A 23,671-nucleotide genomic window follows, 5' to 3' on the forward strand; every position below is an offset into this window, starting at 1 on the left:
AAATCTTGGCACTGATGATAAGTCAATTAGCTAAAGTGTATTTGTTTACCATTGATTTCCCTTACTAAAGCTGTAGGACTGCATGAATGAAACAGAATTTGTGACAACTGAAGGTTCTAAGAAAATTTAGTTGCTTCAGGACACACATGATTTTAAAGAAAATAAGTGCTAATAACATGATTTTATTTGTTTTAATACAGCTCAAAAATAAATATTCAACATTCTAGAGAAAAAAATTGTCTTCAATATAAACAAATCTCTTGTAAATTTTGAATACACTGGTATATATCTGGGAAGATGTTGAACTGATTTTTTTATTAAGAGATGATATAATGGTTTTACTTTTTGAGATTACACTCACATCATAACGGTAGTGTATACTGTAGTACAGTTTGGGTAGGGAAAAAAAGTAAACAGATAATAATATGCCATAAGACTTTTTGAATGATTAGAAGTGAATATTATATTCGGCAAAGGAACCAAACCCTAAACATATTTCATTAAATAATTCTGATTTAATGATTGTATAGTCAATTGAAAGAAACACCATACTTTATTATATCTTTCTCTTATTTGTAGATTTTACATGCTTTTTGCTAGAAATTTATCACAGTGGTATCATTCTGTGTATGTCTGATTAATTTTATCTTCAGTTGCATTTTCCATCAATGCACTATGCAATTTTCTCATCATTAAAGCCTAGGTCTGGGATATCACAATTTGGGTAACAAAACCCCAAACAAAGCAGCAGCATAATTTTGCCTGTATTGCACTTTGTGTCTAATGTCATCTATATGAGAAATAAAAGCAAATATGCTTTTACCTACTACTTCAAGATACAACAAGAGATTGTTCTATATACGGAGAGAAACATTCATTCCATCTAAAATAGCATGTATTGATGTGTTATTTACGGGGGAAAATCTATCACCAAAATAGTTTCAGGACAGAAGTTAAAGAAACAATGTAGTGGTATGGCATAGGAAGTTGGTTTTTTTTTAAGTCTTTGGCTAATCAATTATTTCCATACAAACAATTTATCAGATGCATTTTATAATCTTTACCTTTGGGAATTTACAACAGACATGGCTTTTACTTTTTGGGGTTTGTGTCCACATAATTATTTTCTGCATTAAATATGGATTTTTTAATGGGAATAAAAATCTTCTAAGTAGCTCTATGTCTTTATTATTTCCTTTTGACAGAACCCTGTATAAATTCTTACTAGTTTTACGTGTAGATATCAAAGCATCTTCATATTTTATTTTAAATAGAAAAAAGTTTACAATACATCTATTTTTTTCTGTGATGTAAGTGATTTCTAGTTGACAGAAACTTCTTTTTTCAGGTTTTTTGCAACATAAGTATTGATAGACTTATAAAGTCTAGGGGGAATCACAGAATCACAGTCCTACTGGAGGCAAGGCCTTCCAAAAGAATGCATGAGGTCCTATAGCCCATCATTCATAGTGTGGTCAAATGTGTCAACCAGAAACTCCACCACAGAAGCTGGAATATAATTGTTTTCTGTATCAGAAAATTAAAAAAACAATAAAATAAAAATTAGGAGCTTTGTGCTTCTATGTCTGCATTTTTCAATAAATTGCACATTTATACAGTTGGAACAGTTTGGTGTCCCTGTGCATACAACCTGTATGATGTGTGCTCCATAGCCCAAAAAGGGCAATCTGGGCAAGTCAACAACAAAAACAATAAAGCCATGGTCTCAGTGAGGCAGTGAAACTCCCTCATAGCTTTCCATTACTTCTTTATACATCATGTGTCAAATCACTGTTCCTGAGAGGAGGCAGTAGTAGTCTCGTATGAGATTTTAAATACTTTAATAATGAGACTTTATTTCTACCAAAAAAACCACAAAAAAACCCCAAAACCAACAAAAAACCCCTGCCACATCGTCTTTTTATTCTCTCACTCACCAATAGCAAAATAATCTAAAAAGGAAACTGCAATTAAAATGTGGTGTACGGTGTCTGTATGAGGATAGAGTTTGATATCAAAGGAGCTCACTCACCACAAGACACAGAAAACACATTATATCTTTAGCAAATGTGGAAATTCATCCAGAAGATCAAGACTATGCAGGATAATGGCTACCCAAACCACCACCAGCTCTAAGATGGAAGTGCCCAAGACACAAAGTGTGAAGTACTGGGGTGATAAGTACTGTTTTGAGAGGACATCAATTGAGGCAATTTCTGTCTCTGAAAGAGTCTTGAATCTTGGAGGCTTATGTTGCTAAGTAGAGGTAGCATCTACCTGAAAGCACCATGAGGTAGGATAGATGCAGACTCCAATACTGAATTCCTTTGTGCCTCTCATTTATTTGTCACTCCTCTAAATATATAAGACTCACCCACTGTACATATGAGTTTGTTATTACCTGGGATTATCAATATATATATCCAACAGACCCATTAATTTCTCTTTTGCACAGAACTGTGTATATTGCTGCTCTGTTGAGGCTTCCAGCCTGCAGGTTTATCTTAAAACCAGATGGCACTAATGGTATAATGAGCTGGAGGAAAAGAAGGTTAGTATTAAAATCTTTCAGGGGAAGACAAATTAACATCAATTTTCTGCTTATGTGAGGAGACAACTGTATGTACATCTGGACAGACAACTTAATCATTTTGTTTTGTATGATTTGAGTGAGGAAGTTAAGTTTCCTTAACTGACTGAAGGAGTCACATTAGTTCTCTATTTTACTTTTCATAAACTAAAGTAAAAAACGTACAATAAGATGGAACAGTGCAAGGGGTGGGAATAGGATGAGTTAGCAACATAAGTGGCAGGGTAAGTCATAACTACTAGTGTCCTATGTATGTGGTGAGTTTCTGAAACATGATTTTATTCAAATGTCTGTTTCAGAAAGAAAACAACATATACCTAAAGCAATATGCATTATATTAGATTTCCCTTTTAAAAATGGATTCTTAAAGTTTATTTCCTACTTGACTTGCTCTACCATTACCAAAAGCATTTTGGCAAATAAATTAAGAATGGTTTGTAAATTTTGCATGCATATATGCACAAGGTAATGAAAAATGTCAAGGTACTTCATTGTTTTTTACATAAGCTTTTCTACATTTAAGAACTTTTATTGGTATAATGATAGCATAGAACTATCTTTCCCATGAATATAATGGCAAAAGACTTATTTCATTGATGTAGTTTATATCAATTTTCAGAATGTCAATTTCAAAAAATTGTTAAATTTTCTTCTCCTGTTTTTGTTTTGTTTTGTTGTTGTTTGTTTGTTTGTTTGGCTGGCTGGTTTTTTTGTGGATGTGATTATATTTACAGAATAGAATTTTATTCACTGTATAGGTTTATTCAGGATCAGTCTCTGACTTTATCATAATTCGTAATCAGAGTAATGTAAGAGTAGATGTCATCAGGGAAGAAAGCTGCAAAATCCTGTTCAACTCATCTATATTCAGTTAGACACCTCCACCTGCAGTCTCATCTCATGTAAATGCTAACCCAATTATACCTTTGACTAAATTAAAACTGACTTAGGAGCTCAAAAAGTGGTACTAAGTAGATTTGACTACCGCCTGATTTCTAAAGTGTACCAGAGAAAATTAGATAGTCCTTTCCATTTTTCACCTTAACACAATGCATAAATAAATTCTACAAAAGGAATACTAATTTCCTGCCGTCCAACTTAAGCAGAAAGTTAGTTAGGGGCCCTTTGATGTTGGTACATAAAAATGTACTAAAATTGGTGTGCTGGAAAAAAAAATCTATCGTCTTAAATAAATTAGGCTGACTCTTTGCCTGTACCTTGAAATTACTCTTGATTTTTTATCTAATTGCACAGAGTAGGATTTTCCAAAGCTTGCAAGGAAAACTAACATTTCCAGCAAGATGGATTAGAGATGAATTGTCAAAATAGCAAAAGATGTTGATAAATTTCCAAGTTTTAAAAAGTAGTATTGGACCACTTTGAGGTGAATAATGGAACAGTGATTAACACCGATTGTTAAGTTATACATATGGTAATTATTTAAAACACTGTAGTTCATTTTACGGGAGCTTATCTGTTGAAAAAATGGCATCTGAGGATCCAAACCCTCGTATTTAAGGTTAATACAGGTGAAATTATTTGTGCCTCTTTTTTAGTTCATTTACTCCCTGTATTTTACTTGGAGTTTGGTGCGTGTTGCTTGTGATGAAGTTCTAAAAATAACCCATGGTTCAAGAGGGGAAGAAAGAAAAGAACAATGTGTTGGAGGGAAAGTCAGAGAAGAACAAAAGCATAGTCTCACGAGTGTTACCACAAATTGTGGGAAAAGCTCTTGAACAATTATACATACATTAGGGGAAAAAAAAAAGCCAGCTGCAAAACCACAAACCAACCAATCAAGCAAAAAAAAACTCAAAAAAAACAAAACCTTTTTTAAAAAATATGAGTGGTTTGCAAAGTGTAAGTTAAATGTGCCCAAGTTAGCTGAGGTCTAGTTCATTCTGCTTTGGAAATCTACTAGATTTTCCTAATTTTTTAAAAGCTATTCCCAAAGGTATTTTACAACCTTAGTATACATGAACAGTAATTAGGAAAAATAAAGCACCAGCCAAATTCAGGCTCTTCTATCCTTCTCTCAGTAGGGACTACGAGTAAGCATAAAGCAACATGATTAAGAATTCATTTGTTTTATGGTTCAATGGCAGCTGAAATGATTAAGCTCCTTTATCATGTTTCTTTTCCTATGTATATTTTAAAAACACTTCTGCTAAGGAATGCCATCAACAAAACATAAGGGAAGCAAGCTCCTTTTCAAAGTGCAAATATTTACTTACCTACTGTATACATATGTTTCCATTTGATAAATACTGCTTAAACCAAGAGAAATCGCAGGCTGCAGAAATGCCTCTGTGCGGCACAGAAGAGAAAGACTGCAAAGGCAGTTTTCAAGTCTTTATCTGTAAAGGGAAGGAGATGATTGCCTTAACCTTTTTTATCAGCATGAGACCTACTTTAATGCTCATAAGGCTCAAAAGGACTTATGAAGTGGTGAAAGGCTGAGCTAGATGGGCTGTGTCTCACTGCGAGCATCTGGCTCTTCAACAGCGGAGCTGGTGCTGGGGCAGCAGCACCCAGTGGCACACTGCTGCTCACAGTGCAGTCTCAAAGCATGTTTCCTTGTCTATGGCAATTCACATTCAGAAGGCATGGCTAACACTGACATGTAAAACTCACAAACAGATAAAGTTATCAGCCACTGGTCTCTTCTTTCGCATCCGGACACTGTATTAAAAAGAAGGGAAATCTAGGTTTCCCTGTCCTGACTCCCAAAGGCTGGCTGTGATGACTGTTTGCCCACCTAAACAGGTTCATCAAGAGTCAATCAGGCTCTGCAGAGTGAAGTGGACTACTTTGGCTTGGATTGAAATATATTATTTTATTTTATTCTCAATAAACCACTACACAATAGCATAGTACAATAAAAATTTAACAGAATGCACCCCAATTTTCCACCTCAGTTTGTGAAGAATTTGTAATTTCTTTTCTGCCATTGTATCCACACATAAAAGATTTCACTCAGAATTTCTTTATGTAGTCTTAAATCTAAAAAGTTTTAATATACACTAGCAAACTGACTTACTGTTGTGCAGATTTTTACTTTTGTGGGTTTTTTGGTACATCTATATTTTTGGGAAATACAGAATTTCTGTAATATATTTAGGCTACAGCCTTGCAATATTGCACATGTAAAGTTAACATATATTAACAAGGTTGGAGACTTTTTAATGATTGAATAGTTTGGGAATAACTCTTCATTTTCAAACAATGATTCCATGGTTATTTATAAATACCAAATTTCAAATTCTAGGAATGTAGAAACAAAGAGAAAAGTTGTCTTTTATAAAGTGATCATTCATAAAATATAGTTTCTCATATATTTGTTACTATTGATTTCCCTGTCAAAGATTTCCATTCCTTTTAACCTGTGAATTGAATGCTGCTGCTATGAGATCAGCAAATATATATTCCCTGAGCATTATATTTTAATAACACAGCATATACTGGTTTCAGAAAAAGATACAAGACTTGTTTATGTGAATGCCTGATCTAAAGACGAAATCAGCAGTACTATATGCTCAGAAATACTAGCTAAAATGTATTCCCTTTTTCAAGGCTTTCCATATGTTGAAAATATGAACTAGGTCTTAGAAGTCTTCATGACATACAGAGATAAAAGCCAGCCCATGGAACTATAAAAAAAGAGTTAGAAAATTAAGATCAGAAATTAGAAAATAGAATGAAAAAAGGAGAAAATCATCTTACATCTTTGAACCTTTTGTATCTTTCAATATATCTTCTGTTCTTGCTTAATTCACATAAAATATGCGTAACGCTTTTATAGACCTTAACTTTGTGTCTTATTACATGTAGAAAATTTAAAGGTGTGAGTAAGCACTTTTTAATTTTCTGTATCTTTGAATATAAGCTGTTTTCATTTCCTTTCTCTGATGTGAGGGAGTGGACAGATATGACACACATGATTCTTGAAATGTAATATCTTCATGCACTTTGGAGCTTTCTAAGTGAATTCATCACTCAGAAAAAAAAATGGCTTGAAGCAGCTGATCACTGGAGGGAACCTACACATAAGCAAACTTTCAAAAAGTTGAGAAAGTTGTGTTTAGTACCATTTGTCTGGCTCCATTAAGACAGATAGTAAATGTAAGAGGTATATTTCTGTAGTCAACTGGGGTTGAGGATGTAAAACCTCACACAGTAACCTTACATCATCTGGCATTTATGTCACTATGCACTAATCTGTCCATTCACACAAACGCACCTCACATGCATTTCTTCCTTCCTAATTTCCTACTTAGACTTTCCAGTTTCCTTTGCACATTCTGTGTTATTTCAAGAGACTTAAAATAAAAAATTAAAATCTGTATTGTGGGCGCACAATAACAGTGAGACATTGAAGACATTTCTTTTTTATATGTATATTTGTCTTCTGACAACATTGTCTGGATACAGACTGGAAACATACAAAAACCTCCCATCTCAGTGGGTCATACCCAAGACAAAAGGTACACTGTGGGACATATTGACAAACCATTTTAGATGAAGCACCGAGAAGAAATGTTTAAGAAGAAATATTTCCTACTTTTTGGTCAATAAGTAAAAGAGTAAAATTTGGCATATGGCCTAGACTTGACAATATACTTGCCACGTCTGTTTATGTCCCACTCTACTCTGACCAAAATTTCAGTGACATCCTTTTTTCTTTAAGGAAAAATTAGTTTATAGGGCTTTTTTACTAAACACATCCTAAATCTGCAAACTAGCAACATTCAGATTTGTAACTCCTTCATACATTTTTCCCTAAGGCATCTATATCACTTCTCTCAGTACCCCAGAATAGACTCTTTTTATCCTCCTACAGACATATGCCTCATCAGTTCTCTTGGCTCATTTTTAATAAGTCTGGGATATTTAAAAAAGACACAGACTCTATTAAAAAGAAATGAAGAAAGATATAGGAACACAAATTATTTGTAACACTTAATAAGAGCCTATTTTTATTTACTATTAACTGTATTTGTCTCTCATATATATATATATATATTGTTCTGAATACTGTCTTATAAATCGTCATTATCTTTTCTTTACGTATGGGAACATTTGCACTTGAATATGTTTAGGGCAGATTACATTCATGTCTTTTCAAAGGACTAACCTTTATCGTAGTGAGACAGAGCAGGCATGTTTTGATGTGTTGTGTATTCCTTTTAAGCTTTCACCAATATCCTTCAATAACTAATTAAAAATCTCTTGAGCTGCTCAAAAAAGTCATATTAAGTTCTATATCTTGACTGAATTTCTGTTCATGTACAAAATATTGAAGACTTAATGTACTTGCAAAAATTTAATGACTAACCTATAAACCAACTTGCACAAATTCTCCTCTCCCCTGTTTTGATGTGGGGGGGACTTGTTTGTTTGTTTGTTTGTTTGCTTGCTTGCTTGGGGTTTTTTGTGATCATTTATTAAAAATTAGTTAGCTGTCTAAAAGGAAGAGAGTTAATATCTTTCTCTGTTTTTCAAGCCAGTGAAGCCATGCAGAAGTCTTGGACTATTGGTAGCATTTTTCAAACACCCAGACTATTGTAATTTCCAAGATCAGTCATAAAAAAATATTTAAAACAGTATTTAAAACATGTATATAAAAAATTTTATTATAGACAGGGTTTTAGGGTTTTTTTTATCTTGAAGAAACTCTCCTTCCAGATATTTCTGTTTAAGTACAGCTATAGATGTAGACACATATATGGATATACTTGCCTGTGGAAAGAGAAAGAGAGGAACTATTAAATAGTTATGGAATAAAACAATCATAAGAAATTCTAATAATATGACTCATTTCAAATCAGAAAATACAAAGTCTGTTCAGGCCATCACTTATAGATAGTATTTTGTAGAAAAGGAGATGCTATCAATCCGCTACACCTGTCACACCAAGTAAATTTTATTCTACCTTTTTTCAAAGATTCCAAGTTCGAATATGCATGTCAGAACTAAAAAAACCAAATCATTGATGAACCATTTGCTCTTGTACTACAAACCTATGAGGAGCTCCAGCAGCTCTGGATAAATATTATGTAGGTATATACTGCTTTAGCATTGTCGTTCTTATTTTTTTTAATTGATTTTTGCCTGCTCATTGGTTGTTTTGCTACTTTATTTCCTCTACATTAATCAGCCCTTTTATCTTTCATTTGCAACAGAAACAACTAGTTCTTTATGACCATGAAGAAAGCCTATTTCCTAATGTTTACACCTAGAACTACACCCAGAGGAATTTGAGTTTTTAAGCTAAATTGCTAAATTATTAAGTATGTAGAAGTTTGGGCACCACCAAGTGATCTTCTCTTTGCAGCATTCAGTAAAAAGAAAAATATGATCTGCTAAAGCGAATGATGGAAAAATAGTGGGGCTATCCTTCATAGAGAAATAGCTTCTTTTTTTTTAATATAGATGTTCACAAGTGCTAAATCATGTCTGCATCCCTATCTACCACATGGAGAGAGCCTAGGTCTAGAGACTGAGAGGTAGAAAGTGGTTCGTGCTTCATGTCAGTCAGACTGGCTGCATCCACACTGCACATCATGGCCCTGAGTGATAACCCCTGTGACTTTATGACAAAATTACTGCTTTGTATGTAATTTTCTGAAATTTCCAAGGTAATGTGTGGCTTAGCTGAAGAGCACTAGTGGCATATTGCATATGACACAAAATGAGAGAACACTTTGCATGCTCTGAGATGTAGGATGAGATTCTTGTGGCTATTTTAAGGCACAGGCCTGCTGAGAGATAGACAGGAGATTTTATGAGAAAGCAGTACTTGCTGCAGTGTCTTAGTTGTCATATGTCACTGGCTGTAGCCAGCCCCTGGTTATCACCCAGGCAGGTGATACCTGGCTGCATCTGTGCTTTTCAGGCTGTTCAGATTAATCTGGAATGAGCCGGATAACAAAAGTAACATTTCTTTTTTGTAGCATTTTCGACAGAAGATGTTGAAAACCACGTAGTGCTCCTGACTTCAGGCTTTGTGACTAATAATACATGTGACTTGTTCTGAAAAATGAATAAAGAAAACAGTGGAGAGTTGAAATAATCATCCTTCTTGTAAGGATATCAGAAGTAATTTTGAGTGCTTTGTAAAAGCTACAGCCCAAGCACAAGACATTGCACCTAATGGCCAAGCTTTCAGATGCAGACCTGACACGTCTAGAGGTTGCAGGAGTCCCTGTTCACCTGAATCCACCTTTTTGCAACTTGAACTGGTTGGCCTGGGCTTTGATTTAGGCATATATTCATGGGTTTTAGAACAGGAATCACTACCCACCCAATACCTCTCATGTCAAGCAAATTTCAGATCATATGTCACTACACGAGGTGGTTGCAGCAATTGCCTGTGGCACCACAGGAATGAGCCACTCCAGAGCTGCGCTGTGTTTCCAAGATAACCGAGGAACAGGGGAACAGCGTTGACATCAGCAAGGATCCAAGGATCCCAACCAATCTAACAGTGTAGTCCTCTTATGACAGTATCTACAGTACACTCCAGTTCTATTGGTATGTGTGCTGCAGTAACCAAGTCAGAATCACAGGACCATTTAGGTTGGAAAAGACCTTTAAGATCATCAAGTCTAACCATTAACCCAGCACTAAAACATCTACATGTCTTTTAAATAGCTCCAGGGATGATGACTCAACCACTGTCCTGGGCAGCCTGTTCCAATGCTTGAAGATCCTCTCAGTGAGGAAATTTTTTCTAATATTCTATCTAAACCTTCACTGCTCCAGAGCTCCTCCCAGGCCCTTCGAGTGAAAGCCAAAGGTAGATTATGACTCTTGAGACTGAGTCTGACATTCTCAAAAAATCCAACCCTATTGGTCATAATGATTTTTGGGTTTTTTCCACTTTTCTGATGTCTTTTTCTGTCAGCAAACTAATATCTATTGCTAAACTGTATTGCAAAAAAAAGACTGATTTCAGTAATTTCTCTATGGTTTTACTTTGCATGTTTTTTGTTTTTTGGGGTTTTTTGAAAGTGTTACTGCTCCCAGAAACACTGTCATATCTAAGGATAGGATCCATCTTTACTCAAGGACCCAACTTCCTTTGTTTGTCAATGCCAAGTGAAAGATTATATTCAAAATAATTCAGTTTTATATGTCTCTGTACTCAAGCATTCATGAGGCAGAAGCCTGTTCTTGTTTATGTGAGAATTTCAGCTGACGTACAGTGAATTTGGAGGCTTTGCTAATACTGACTTGATTAACATGCAATAACTTTGATGCCTCTGCTCAAATTAACATTCCTATCACCTTATCCCTCAAGATAACTGTTTCTCCTGGGTAACATCAAAACTTGATGTCAGTATTTTCCAAGATTTTAAATTTGAAAAGACTAACCCATATTTACCAATAAGTTCTCAATTTCAAAACTGAATCCTCAGCAGATGAAGTTCCATCTGGTACAGTTATTAACTACATTTTGCCTGCTTATAATCACATTGAAATTCCCCTACTCCACAGAAAGGATTGCATTTCTTCATTGATACACCTCCACCATACAGGATTGGGTGATGCCAGTAATACTTTGTTTTCTGTCCCTTTCCTTCTGGCCCTTTCTTTCCCTTTGGAAATACTCAAATGCGAGGAAAACAAATATTGACAAGTCCATATTTCCTTGAAGAGAAACATTTTGAATTTAATTTCATTCTTCCATCTCTTTCTTTCTCTCTCTTGAAAAGGAATGAATCTGAAAACAAAATACCTGTCAGACTCTCATCAGCTCAGGCTTTTTGCAGCCACTACAGTTCATTTCTCTTCTCACCTACCTCCAGCACAGCAGCCACTGCTCTTTCTGGACAAAAACTAACACAGCCTGCAAGCGTATTTTATTTTCATGGGTACCATCTCCCCGTCTGATGCTGCAGCTTCCTCCTGCTGACCACATCCTCATCTCTCCTCCCAAAGCTCCATTATATATATATATCTGTATCTATAATGTGTCTGTTCTGGCCAGATATAAGGCAGCTGGACGTTAGAATTCCAAACTGATGAATGGTGCCTTAAGGATTGACCATTACAGCCAATATAGTTGTTTTCATCATGAGAAATAGAATTCCAGCAATCTCTATTTGTTACACTATACATAGAAACAAGAATAACTATAGGTCATTTTTTATGGGTTATTTCAGTTATTGTCCTGGGTTTGGGCCGGAATAGAGTTAATTTTCTTCTTAGTAGCTGGTAGGTGCAGTGGTTTGGATTCAGTATGAGAATAATGTTGATAACACACTGATGTTTAGTTGTTGTTGAGCGGCACTTAACACTAGTCAAGGAGTTTTCAGTGTCTCATGCTCTGCCAGTGAGGATCCGCACGAGATCCAACAGGGAGCACTGCCATGTCAGCTGACTTGAACTGAAGAAAGGGATATTCTATTCTACAGAATGTCATACTCAGTATATAAACTGGGAAGATTAGGCCAGGAGGGGCCAATAACTCCTATGGGATGGCTGGACTTTGGTCAAGGGGTGGTGAGCAATTGTATTGTGCACCACTTGTCTGTCTTGGGTTCTGTTTCTTTCTCCGTTTCATTGCTACTAGTATTATTAGTATTTAATTTATTTTACTAAATATTAGTAAATTTAACTTTAGTTCAATTATTTAGCTGTTCTTATCGCAATCTACAGTTTTTATCTTTTTCTGATTCTTCTCTCCATCCCACCAGGGAGCAGAGGGAGTAAGCAAACAGATGCACGGTACTTAGTTGTTGTTGTTGGGGGTTCAACCATGAGAGTTATCACAGATATGTCTAAATTACCCTTCCATCGTAATCATCCCACAGCTGTAACTGTAGTAGTGATCTAAACATGAATGAAAACGATGAAGCTAGATATACATTGCTATCTGATTACCCATAATGCATATATTACCATAGCAAGATAAAATAACGTTCCCTACAAAGAGAATATGGGGGTTTAGATTTGAAAATTATATTCTCCCAGCATTTGGCTCAATTTAAAATGTAAGTACGTCATGGAAAGAGGAAGTCTTTCAATATATATATATATTCTCAGGCACTGTGTTCGGTGGGGTGTGGTCCAAACATGGAATTTGACAACACTTTATAAATGAAATTTTATTGAAGCAGTAGTGAGATGAGCAACAAGTCACTCACATGGCAATTCACCCACAACAAGTAATATGAGAGGTTTTTACTTTCTTTCTATTTGTTTGGTGACTAATGTACTCTCCCTGAAAATGCACTTCAGGTTGTACAAGCCATGGTGCTATACAAATCTGTTAAAACTATTCTATACATGTTTTACAAGTCCAAGAAGTTTGAATGTCCCTTTATTATTTATACTCAATAATAAAGAGGAATATATGGTGGATTTCTTTCTTTGTGGTCAAGCATATCTTGAACTTTGATCTGTTAGACGAGTTGAATTCAACATTTGCCAAAAGTATCCATCAAAAAATACAGTCTTTAATATGCATTGTTTCGAACAGAATCTCAGTGCAAGACAGAATATAAGATTTTTCAGACTGTGCTGGTTTTGGCTGGGGTAAATTAATTCTCTATATGGTGGCTAGTATAGTCTATGGTTGGGATTTGCGCTAAACATAGGTTTGATAATATAGAGCTGTTTTCTTATTGTTGAGCAGGGCTAACACAGAGCAAGACCTTTCTGCTTTTGTACTGGAGCACTGGTGAGGAGATTGGGGGTGCATGGCAAGTGAGAGGAGTCGCAGGCCAGGGCAGCTGAGCCAAAACTGGCCAAAGGAATATTCCATACCATACGACATCAAGCACAATCTATAAAGCTGGGAAAGAAGGAAGAAGTGTGGGGGGGAGAGAGGGCATTTGGAGCGATGGAGTTTGTCTTCCCAAATCACCATTATGCATGATGGGGCCCTGCTCTCCTGGGGATGGCTGCACACCTGCCTGCCCATGGGAAGCAGTGAATTAATTCTGTTTTTTGCTTAGTTTGCATGAATGACTTTTGCTTTTCCAATTAAGCTGTCTTTATCTCAGCCCACAAGTTTTCTGGCTTTACACCTTCTAATTCTCTCCCTGATCCCACTGGTGGGGAGTGGGCAAGCAGCTGAGTGGTACTTGGTTGATGGTTGGGGTTAAATCACAACACAGACATGCACAGATGCATGCATATATGCTGTAACTTGTATGATTCACACAGGACTTACTCCCATAGATTTAATTTTGCAATAACTTTGGATGTGAGTACATTTCAGCATGCACTCCTCAGAGGAATGTAAGCTCATCCCATGGAAGAAATTAAAAGAAATTTCAAGTTTCAAATTCAAAATTAAATTTCAGTCTATTTAAAACATGTCAAGATGCATGCCATCTAAATTAGCTACTTCTAGCAATGCAAACTAACATCTCGTTTGCTAGCCTTGCTGCACTCATTCCTATGTTCAAAGGGTTCTATTTTACTTTTTTTTTAAGAGCAGTGGATGCCAAAATATTCCTTTGTGGGCAAGTAAACACTCTCAGTTCATCAGTATTTGAATGATGATCAAACCATTCTGAGCATACTCTGAGAAAATCCCTTCTCCTAATGACCCCTTTACTGAAATGAAGCTTTAAATCACATATCTCAAGTGAAAATGTGGAATAAAGATTTAAATGAAAAACCTAAACATAAAATGTCCCTTTTTCCCATTTGCATTCTTTTCCCTTACTTCCATCTTTTTTATGGAGGGTTTGTTTTTTGTTGGTTTTTCTTTTTTTTCTCTGAAAAAAGTAGTGTGTGCTGCTTGAGAGAAGCTGATAAATCATAGAAGCTTTTCCATCTGGAAAGATTTTACTGTTCCAAATCTCCAGACTCACATTGGTCTTAATTTCCCAGTATATTAAAGCCATAAACCATTTCAACAGACCTGTAGGATTAGTTCAGTAAAGGGGATTCTCTGATGCTGGAGAGTTGTCACAGTAATATATTTGCATCCCATATCCTTCTGGTATAGCAGAGGTACACAAGGAATATTTGTAATTCTGGCTTCTCTGTTTGTCACCTAGTTTGTGACTGCTAAAATGCATTTTTAACTCATTGGTTTAGGACACAAACTGTAAGTGCACATGAGCCATCTATCTTACTACAGAATCATAGAATATTCTGAGTTGGAAGAGACTCATCAGGGTCATCAAGTACAACTCCCGGGCACACCAAGAACCCCACCACATGCCTGAGAGCATTGTCCAAATGCTTCTTTATCTCAGATAGCCTTGGTGCTGTGACTACTTCCTTGAGTATTCCAGGGCTCAACCGCCCTGTGGGTGGAAAAACCTTTTCCTGATATCCCAACCTAGACTGACTCCTGACCTTCTGGGCTCAGCTTCATGCTATAAACAGAAGTATTTCTGTAATCATAAAAATCATTCAAAAAAGTGCCACCACCTTCTTTCCTCCCCCTCTCCTTACATTACTGCAACTCTTCTTTGGATATTCTCTGCAATTAAGTAAAATTCAGAAAACAAAGATGGAATGGGATGACAGATATGTCCTCACTATGGTCCTGAGTTTTTTTCAAATCATGGACAAAAAAGAAAGGTGTGAAAGGTTTGAAGTTCCTGAACTTTGGCTAGTATTATGACCTAAAGTAATGTTTTCCTGTTCTACATTCCACTGCTGAAAGTATTTCTATAAAGTTTTTGATGAAACTGAAACTAAATCATTGCAGGCACAGTCAACAACTTTTTTCCAGTCATTGTAAATGCATCGTAAATCCATCTATTTCGTTCTCCTATGAAGGTGTAGGTGGTGAATCTTTCTTATGAAAATTGGTAGGAAGAAATAATCTGTAAACATAATTATTTAGATAGAGATATTATCTATCATATATTAAAACTATCAGCTCTTTAAAGACATCTTTTAATGGAAATCTGTTGGAGAGTTACTTACTGAGCATTAAAGTCAAAATGAGCCTTCACTCTATTGCCATTACCCTGGTATGTATTATTATTCTTGAAAGATTTTTGGAATTTCTATATGTTCATCTATTAAAAGATACTTCTTTCAAGAAAAAAAAATAATGGGAAAACATCCTAGCAAGTTTCTATGTTCTATAGCTCCTATCAATCAATCTATCTACCCACCTATCTAATCTACCTACATACCTACCTATCTCAGACAAGACCAATTATATGGACATGGAATCAGAGATTTTACTGCCTTAGCAATTTAAAGTGTTTTCCAAGTTATACCAAACAATTTGGCAGCTTCCCTCTTGTAACAATGTCTGTGCTGTACTGTTAAAGCACAGCAGATAAACTTCCAAGTTAACAAGTGTTTCAAGCAGGTTTATGTACATGTAGACAGAAGAGGGTGAAAGAAAGAGCGATAGAAGACCCAACCCTGTAATTACAGCTCTGATAGCAGATTCACAGGCCTTGTCTAAGCCCATTACCTCTAAAATCCTAGAAAGCAACGAAATTCCAGCTGAGCACTACACAGAAGTGGAACCAGCCCATGCAGAACCAATTGCAGGAGGAAAAACTATATATATGTTTCAAGGAAGTATGCCTGGCAGTTTGCTCACTGAGTAGTTGCTCAGTCAAAAGAGGTAGCTTCTTTCCAATTTCTTTTTCTATTACATTCTTCCAATATGGGAAGCTGTTGATCTGAAAAACATGAATATTGGTGGGCTCCTTCAAAAAAGAGGTTGATTGTCTTTGCTTTTGCAAAGGGATAATGGACATGGTAAAATGTGGAGTTTGCAGTTAATAGACTTGACAACACCACCTTCAAACTGTTTAGAAAAATAAGCATCAGTTAGAACTGACTGGATTCATTCAGTGATATTTATCTTATTACAGCAGATACTAATGAGCACAGAAATGTAGTTGTGCAGCAAAAAGCTCAGTTTTACATTTTGCTGAGATTGTGGATATTATGCATTACAGTTTACTTCACAAATTCCAAAATATACATAACTTATTCAGCAGTTCCAAGAGCAAAATGATAAATAATATATTATATATATATATATTAATAAGTGTGGGTACTTTTGTTTCATCAGCAAATGTAGTTAATATAACACCTTTGTGTTTATTTTCAGAGATCCTGCTCCAGAGATCCAACCCAAATCAGGGGTACTTGTTGCCTTCTAAATAAATTGCAAGTCATTTCCAATTATTTGGCAGCTCTGAAAGAAGTCTCATCTCGGGAGACCAAGGGTGGAAGAAGCCAATGAAGATTGAACTGAAACATTCACCAAAAGAAACAATTCTTCATATTTCACTTGAACACCAATTACTTTCCCACACATTCATTATTCTGGAATTGATTGCATTCAGAGCCTAACTTTTTTTCCGTTTAGTTGGGAAACTGGTCACTGAAGTTGTTTGTCATGGCCTTGCATGAGACTCTTTCAGAGTCTCATATACCCATGTAGGTGAATCATGGCTAGGACCATGGATTTCCAGACTGTTGACAGACATTTGATTTAGTTCATTGTAAACAGTTCCCCATCTCCAAACAGCATTGACTGATGTGAAGTTGCAGAGCGTGAGTCACTCAGAGCAGAACCAGAGAGCAAGGCACTGAGAGCAACCATGACAGCACTAAAGGTAGAAAACGGATGAGCAAAAGGATAATGATCTTCTTTTTCCATTTGAAAGAGGTTTCCTGTGTAAACGTCTTTAAATGTCATGCTGTTAAAAGCATTTTGTTGGAACATATGTGATCAACATATTGTTTAATTAGAAAAGGTGGTGCTGATTCAGCAATTTTAGATTTTAAGTTTGATAAACTGGTTGATGAAGTAAAGGAATATTCTGGTTAAATATAGAGAAAATGAAAAAAAAACCAAACAACAAACAAGCAAGCAAGCAAGCAAGCAAACAAACAAAACCAAATTAACAACCAGTACACAAAAAATAACCAAATCCAAGAAAACGTAAAATAGTGAAATTTTATCCCAAATAATAACTTAAAAATCAAAAAATTCTGCTGCATACAAGTGGAGTTGAATACAAAATCAGAGAAATAATGTCCGTTTCAGAACATATTCTTTTTTATTTCGTTTTACTTGATTTTTTCAAACTTCCTACTGCCATGCTAATAAATTTAAAAAAGTGCAGGAACCTACCTTATCTGCTGGTTTACGCCCAGGCAAATACTTCTGGAGTTGTCCATGAAAACATAGTGAGGCAAGTCCTGAGATGCTGTTAGAGCAGTGTTTGGAAAGCAGTCGAGGTGGACTGACCGAGTCCTTTGTAAGGCTTCAGTGATCATGGCAGGATTTGTTGACAGTCAATGTGGATTCTTTGGACTTCCCTTGAAAAGAAATATTGTCCTTTTGTTGCAGACACTCCCAAACTATGTTGTTGTTTTTTTAAATGAAGGGGCTAGTATAACAAAAAATATAATTGGACTACCTTTCTCTGAAAGCTGTTCTTGTGTGTCAGTATATCCAACTATCTTTTTTCTGGACTATGACAAGGACAATGATACACACAGCTTGCCTTTTGATGATAATATTCACCTTCCACAAATACAAATGTGACTTTTTTTTTTTAATGAAAATTCCATTGGTTTGACTCATTGCTGCAAGATTATTTTCTTAGAAAAACCTCGTTAGTTTTTACCCTCTCAGCAACGCTGAGTAGTTGATTACTATATCAAATTGACAGTGCTTAGAGGGACTTAAAAAATTTCACGAGTTGAGAGAATTTGGTAAAGGCCAGCATAATGATTAAAGCTCTCTCAACTTATCTATCGGCTATGGTGTTTTTTCTTGAGGTAACGCTTTGACGTCAGGGGTAGTCTTCTGAAAGCAGGAGTTTCAAATTCATTGTTATGATATCTATCCTTCTCGTGAACCCAGGTTTCTCACAGTCAAGCATCAGCTTTGGAGGTTTTAGACACCCTTATTCACAGTAGAGAAGATATGGAAAAATAAGTGGCAACGTAGTAGGTAGTATCATTTCATCACAATAATGAAGTGTTTTTGAAAGCAACAGATTTCAGGAAAATTGGAACATTCATATCATCCCAATTTAAATAGACAGTGACACGTATAAAGATTAGAGCATTGGCACAAACTGATTTAAATATTCCAAATATTTGATGCTCATATGTGCGAGGTAAAATTTGAAAAAAAACCCAGCTGCAACAAGTTATAAACGAGCCATATACCTCACATCCTCTAGAAAAAAGCAGCTTGGGAGAAAAAAAAAACAAACCACAACAATCAGACTGGGCACTTTTCTGAAGCATGCTTCATTAGCAGTATTTTCTTTATATAATTTTTGTTCATAAATAAAGTCAAAAAGACTGAGTTTCTGTCCTTACTGTGGTACGATACAAACCGGTTTGAGGTTTTTATTTTGCTTTTGCCTACAAGTGCCTTTTGGAATGGCTTTGACAGACTCTAGCTGTCATAGAGGCATGGACCAGAATTTTAAACACTGTAAATGAAATATGTTTAAAATCTGAGGAAGAGGAAAAACATATGAATTTATATAATGCAGCTTTCACTGTGTCAATCCATTAAAACATTAGATACAATCAATTTTTTTCTGTCTGCTGTAGCTTTAACCATGTTTACCTGTTTCCAAGGGAACATAATAATGCCATAGGGAAAAAAAAAGTGCTAATAATAAGAATAAACCAATACTGAATCAGTAGCCAACAAGGTTAGCACAAAGATGTTTCTATTTTAAATGAGTACTGCATCCCTTTGCAACAACTGGGAAATGTAGACTGTTTAGGTAATAAAATAAAGGAAGAGGGTAAGGGAAAAACGAGAAGAAACAGATCTTGCTATATTTACTAGTCTTGAAAGGAAACTCCCATCAAAATCACCTTCTGTGTAAAACAGTACAAAAGGCTGATTTCACCATCACTCTCAGTGTCAGAACTGATGATTATTTTTTCTTTTTCCTATGCACTACACTCATCAATTTATGTTAGTTGTGATTATGTGCATTGTAGGATCACCCTGGGGTATGTTTCAATAGTATATATATTTGTCATGTGGTTTTTCCACCTTACCTGTTTTTTCCAGCAAGATTTATACAAGTTTTTTCACCTCAGAAACCCTTCTATGTATGCCTTGAATGGTTTCTGGCATCATGTATAGCTTTTTTCTTTTAGGGAGAGGAAAAAGGGAAGTATAATAGATGTTCTCAAACACTGCTAAATATAGAACTTAATATGAAAGTAAACCGTTGAGATTAACATTAAGTTTAAATTCTATTTGGGAAGGACATAATGTAAATCCCCAGCATTTTGTGCAGTGGAACAGAGCAGTTAACACAGTTCAGACATTGTGTTCCCAAACAGGAAAAATGTAAAGCTACTGGGGGAGGGTTAAAGTAGAATGTGTACTCCTTGTATTTCTAGGTCTATGTTTGTAGATTAAAAGTCGATAAAAAATGCGGCTTATTTTAGTTCTTCAAAGGCTAGATTTTCTCACTGCTTTTCTGAGAAAAGTTGCCGTGATTGTACAGTCATTTTACAAAGCTGTTAGAAAATATTTTAGAAAACCAGTATAGGAAGACTGTTTGAAAGATGACGGTTTGGCTGTTATTAACTGTAATAAACGTACTTAAACAAAATTTTTATGGTTCTCAAGGTTCAGCACGACCTAACTGAGGATGCTTTCAAGGGCTAAGTAAAATTACTCGGGGTGGTGGTGGTGGAACAATTGTTCCCTTTCTATTTTAGTCTTATTTTTCTCTGCCTTCCAAGAAAGAATAATATATTAAAAACAAAAAAGAGGGAAAAAAAGAAAGAAAAATATATATATACAGGAATAGATGCATAAATATAAATGTTTATAAGCACCTTTGCTTTGGGAAAATTCACTTGCATGACATATCTTTCTCAAAGAATCACTGTCACGTCCTCTGCAGTGTCAAATCTGTTGACAGAAAATATCATCATGACTGTAATTTGTGAGTCATTCTGCCAGCTCCTGTCTAGCAAAAGCAAACTGTCCTTGAACGCTGAATATTTTTCTCCCACAAAGTGGCCAATGACTCTCCCCTCAACATAGGATCCTCAGGATGTGAAGAAACAAAGCTTTTTTTTTTTTCTCTGACAAGATAAATTATTCTCTTGTCATCCATAGCAATCTTCATATAATTCAATATACCATCAGGTTTGATCTGACTATTTTACAACCCAAATGTGACTGGTTTTCCTGCAGTTGTACTGGTTCAATGCAGCATTGACTGCTATTCTGTTGCAGAAAAATAACATTAACCTGAATTAAAATACAGGGCAGTCAAAATAGTTTTGTTGGTTTCAAATGAAGGTAACATCCTGTTGAATGTAAGGTTTTACTGACTGCTTTTGGAGGTCCTAAAGGAATGTCTTACCTCGATAAAGTGGAAGTACATGACAAAACATGTAACAAATAAATATCTCATTATTACTTCATGTTTCTATTTCTGTGTTTGTTACTGTGCATTTTTGGAATGGTACATTGGGAAAAAAATACAACTCAAAATAGTTTTCACTATACATGCATACAAAGTTTCATCTCTTCAAGCTGAACCCAGCTTTGGGACAAACAGTGTCAATCCATCTGAAAGTATAACACTGGTGAATTCTATAAAATTTCCCAATTCTGTCGTGTAAATGTCATTAAAGATAAGGCTGATCATAGGGGCCACACGTCATCTACCTCTGCTTCTCTGTGAAACATAACCAAGTATATTCTAAATATAATATAATATAACCGATGGTTTCTATAATTTTGACATCTACTCTCATGGTTAAATCTTGTAAAAAAAAGACCAAGCACATGTTATATCCTCTAAATTACTGAATTAGGTGCTTGTTTATTTATCGTTTTTTAAAGTTTGGACTGTAATGGCTCTGTTTTTCATTATTTCTTTTTTTTTTAGATTCTAACTTGAGCCTCTAAATCTGATTCAAACAGAAATGCCATTATGTGTGGAACACACTTTTAAAAGGTTAAGAGCTGTTTACACATTGGTAGTTTTAGAAATACACCCAGTCTTAGCCAATGAAACAGCTGTTTTTCAAGGATCAGTGACAATATGAATCTGTGCTGAATTTCCTGACATTGTACAATAGCAGCAGTGTAATTTCTAAGGTCAAAACAGCTATCATCTATCTAGAGATTATTCTAGGAATTTTTCTTTGACTAAAGTAGTGAGAAAATTTAAGTCCTGTCATTAAAGCTCAGACAACAAAGGAGGTTACTCAGATGTCCCTTCTCTACCTTTTCTTATGACCAAGAAATGCTGCTCTGGTGATATCCATTGGAGAGAAAGGCAAATAAACTGAAAGAGACCAATGGGGAGGGATAAAATATTTCTCTCCATATGCTCTTTTAATTACATTTTGGGGGTTCTGTTGTAAAAGAAAGAATATCAGAAAGTATTTAAAAAATGTATTTGTCTTACTGTGTGAAAGTCTGGGCAGGTATTTATATGCCTTCCTAATAGAAAACAATAGCTTCTGAGGAATAGAAATATGAGAGTCTCAAGCAGAAAGAAAACAGACCAGAAACTTTTTTTAGAGATCTTGTTGAGCTCTGAACAGGGATTGGTATTTAGTTCTCTTTGAGTTACAAGACAGTCCAATCTGCTAAGATTTTCCTGTTTCCAATAAACTGTGCTAGTCATAAATTATACATTTATTGTAACCTAAGAAAAAGCAAGAAAGATGGTCAGGAATATTGCAGGAGTTAGCTACAGCTGCTGGTGGAAATGCATCAAGTACTGAACAGCCAGACAAGGTGAGCACAGACCAGAGACATGGGAGATCTGGTGCAGGGAGCAGAGGAAAGGCAGACAAGGGGAAGCAGCTCCTGTCTCAGCAGTGCTGTCAGTCTGGATCAGGCTTTGTGGTCTTGAAAGGCTGTATGGTCCCTGGCTAAGGGGAGTATCACTGCAAGGTGAGGAAGCAGGCAGTTTTCCAGCGTTACTTCACTAGTGCAGAGAGCGTTGAGGGAATTGTTTGTACCGATGGGAACAGCTAATTGGTCGAGTTTTCTGGTTTTTTCACTTTAAATAAAATGTGGTTGCATCAATTAGTTGGTATTTGTGCATGGAAAAAAAAAATTATTTCACTAAGCAGTGTTTAACATTTAGTTTATTTTTCCCTAACTTTCCAGGTTTATGTGTGGAGCAGTGTTTTATTAGCTACCTGTTAAATCCAAACACACCTTGTCTCTGTGGGATCACAAAAAATTACAATCACTTATATTTGAACAAAATATTTAAAGAATTAATAATGGCCAAGTGCAAGAACTTGTATCATTGATAGAATTTGGATCATCTTTACAAATGAGAAAAAATGCAAGTGAAACTCTATTTAAGGTGTTTGTCATATTTTTAGACAAGAATCCATGGTCTTAGAAAGACCAAAAAGAGATGTTACAGGGAGGATTTGTCCAATTATTGAATGAAAAGTCCCTCTCTAGCCAGTTAGAGAGGTGAACACTGGTAGAACATGTTTTGTCTCACCTTACTGAAGATGCTTAAAGCAGATAAGAGGAAACATTAACTAAGAAAACGTAACTGTCTCTTTGGCTGTAAAGTAAATTCAGATTGATTCACTTAGAAGTATATATCTGTATATTAAACATCTAATATTATGTGAAATGAATCCTGCTTTAAATGCTCAAAGGAAGACCTGGAAAGGAAAAATCCCATCATCTGTACATTTCAAACCTTCATTAAAGATGAAATACAGAAGTTCAGCACAGCTCTAGTTCAGCTACTGGAAGGAAACCATTAAACTGGGAAAAACTTTCTATATTTGTTGTTGTTGTTTTATATAAACATTCATATTGGTACATGAAAATTAATATATACACTTAGTAGGCAGCACTTTTCATACGATTTATTAAATAAAATTCATACAACTCTATAAATTTCTGTCATTGAAGAATTTTCCAGACTAGTGTTTCCAGGTAGTATGTCATAAGGTTTACCAGTTTTTCATGATAGTAAGCAACTTCCTGATTTACTTATACTCTATATAGAGTGTGAAAGAACATTGGAACAAGAAAGAATACATACTTTAAAGAAATCTAAGTAAAAATATTTACAGACAAAAATATGTAAAATAAGTGTTTCTCAGAGACTCCTACAT

At 35.5% G+C, this 23,671-nt stretch overlaps 1 long non-coding RNA gene across 1 annotated transcript; it reads right to left on the bottom strand.

The window, feature by feature from the left end:
- Positions 1–1,218: 1,218 nt before the first annotated feature.
- Positions 1,219–10,014, bottom strand: LOC116783120. The gene is made up of 3 exons (XR_004355482.1): positions 9,894–10,014; positions 4,825–4,947; positions 1,219–1,527 (listed from the first exon to the last, which is right to left on the bottom strand). It is a non-coding gene; the product is annotated as an uncharacterized LOC116783120 (long non-coding RNA).
- Between the last annotated feature and the right edge of the window lie 13,657 nt (positions 10,015–23,671).

The sequence above is a fragment of the Chiroxiphia lanceolata genome, chromosome 2 (assembly GCF_009829145.1).
Source record: "Chiroxiphia lanceolata isolate bChiLan1 chromosome 2, bChiLan1.pri, whole genome shotgun sequence".
Classification (NCBI taxonomy): domain Eukaryota; kingdom Metazoa; phylum Chordata; class Aves; order Passeriformes; family Pipridae; genus Chiroxiphia; species Chiroxiphia lanceolata.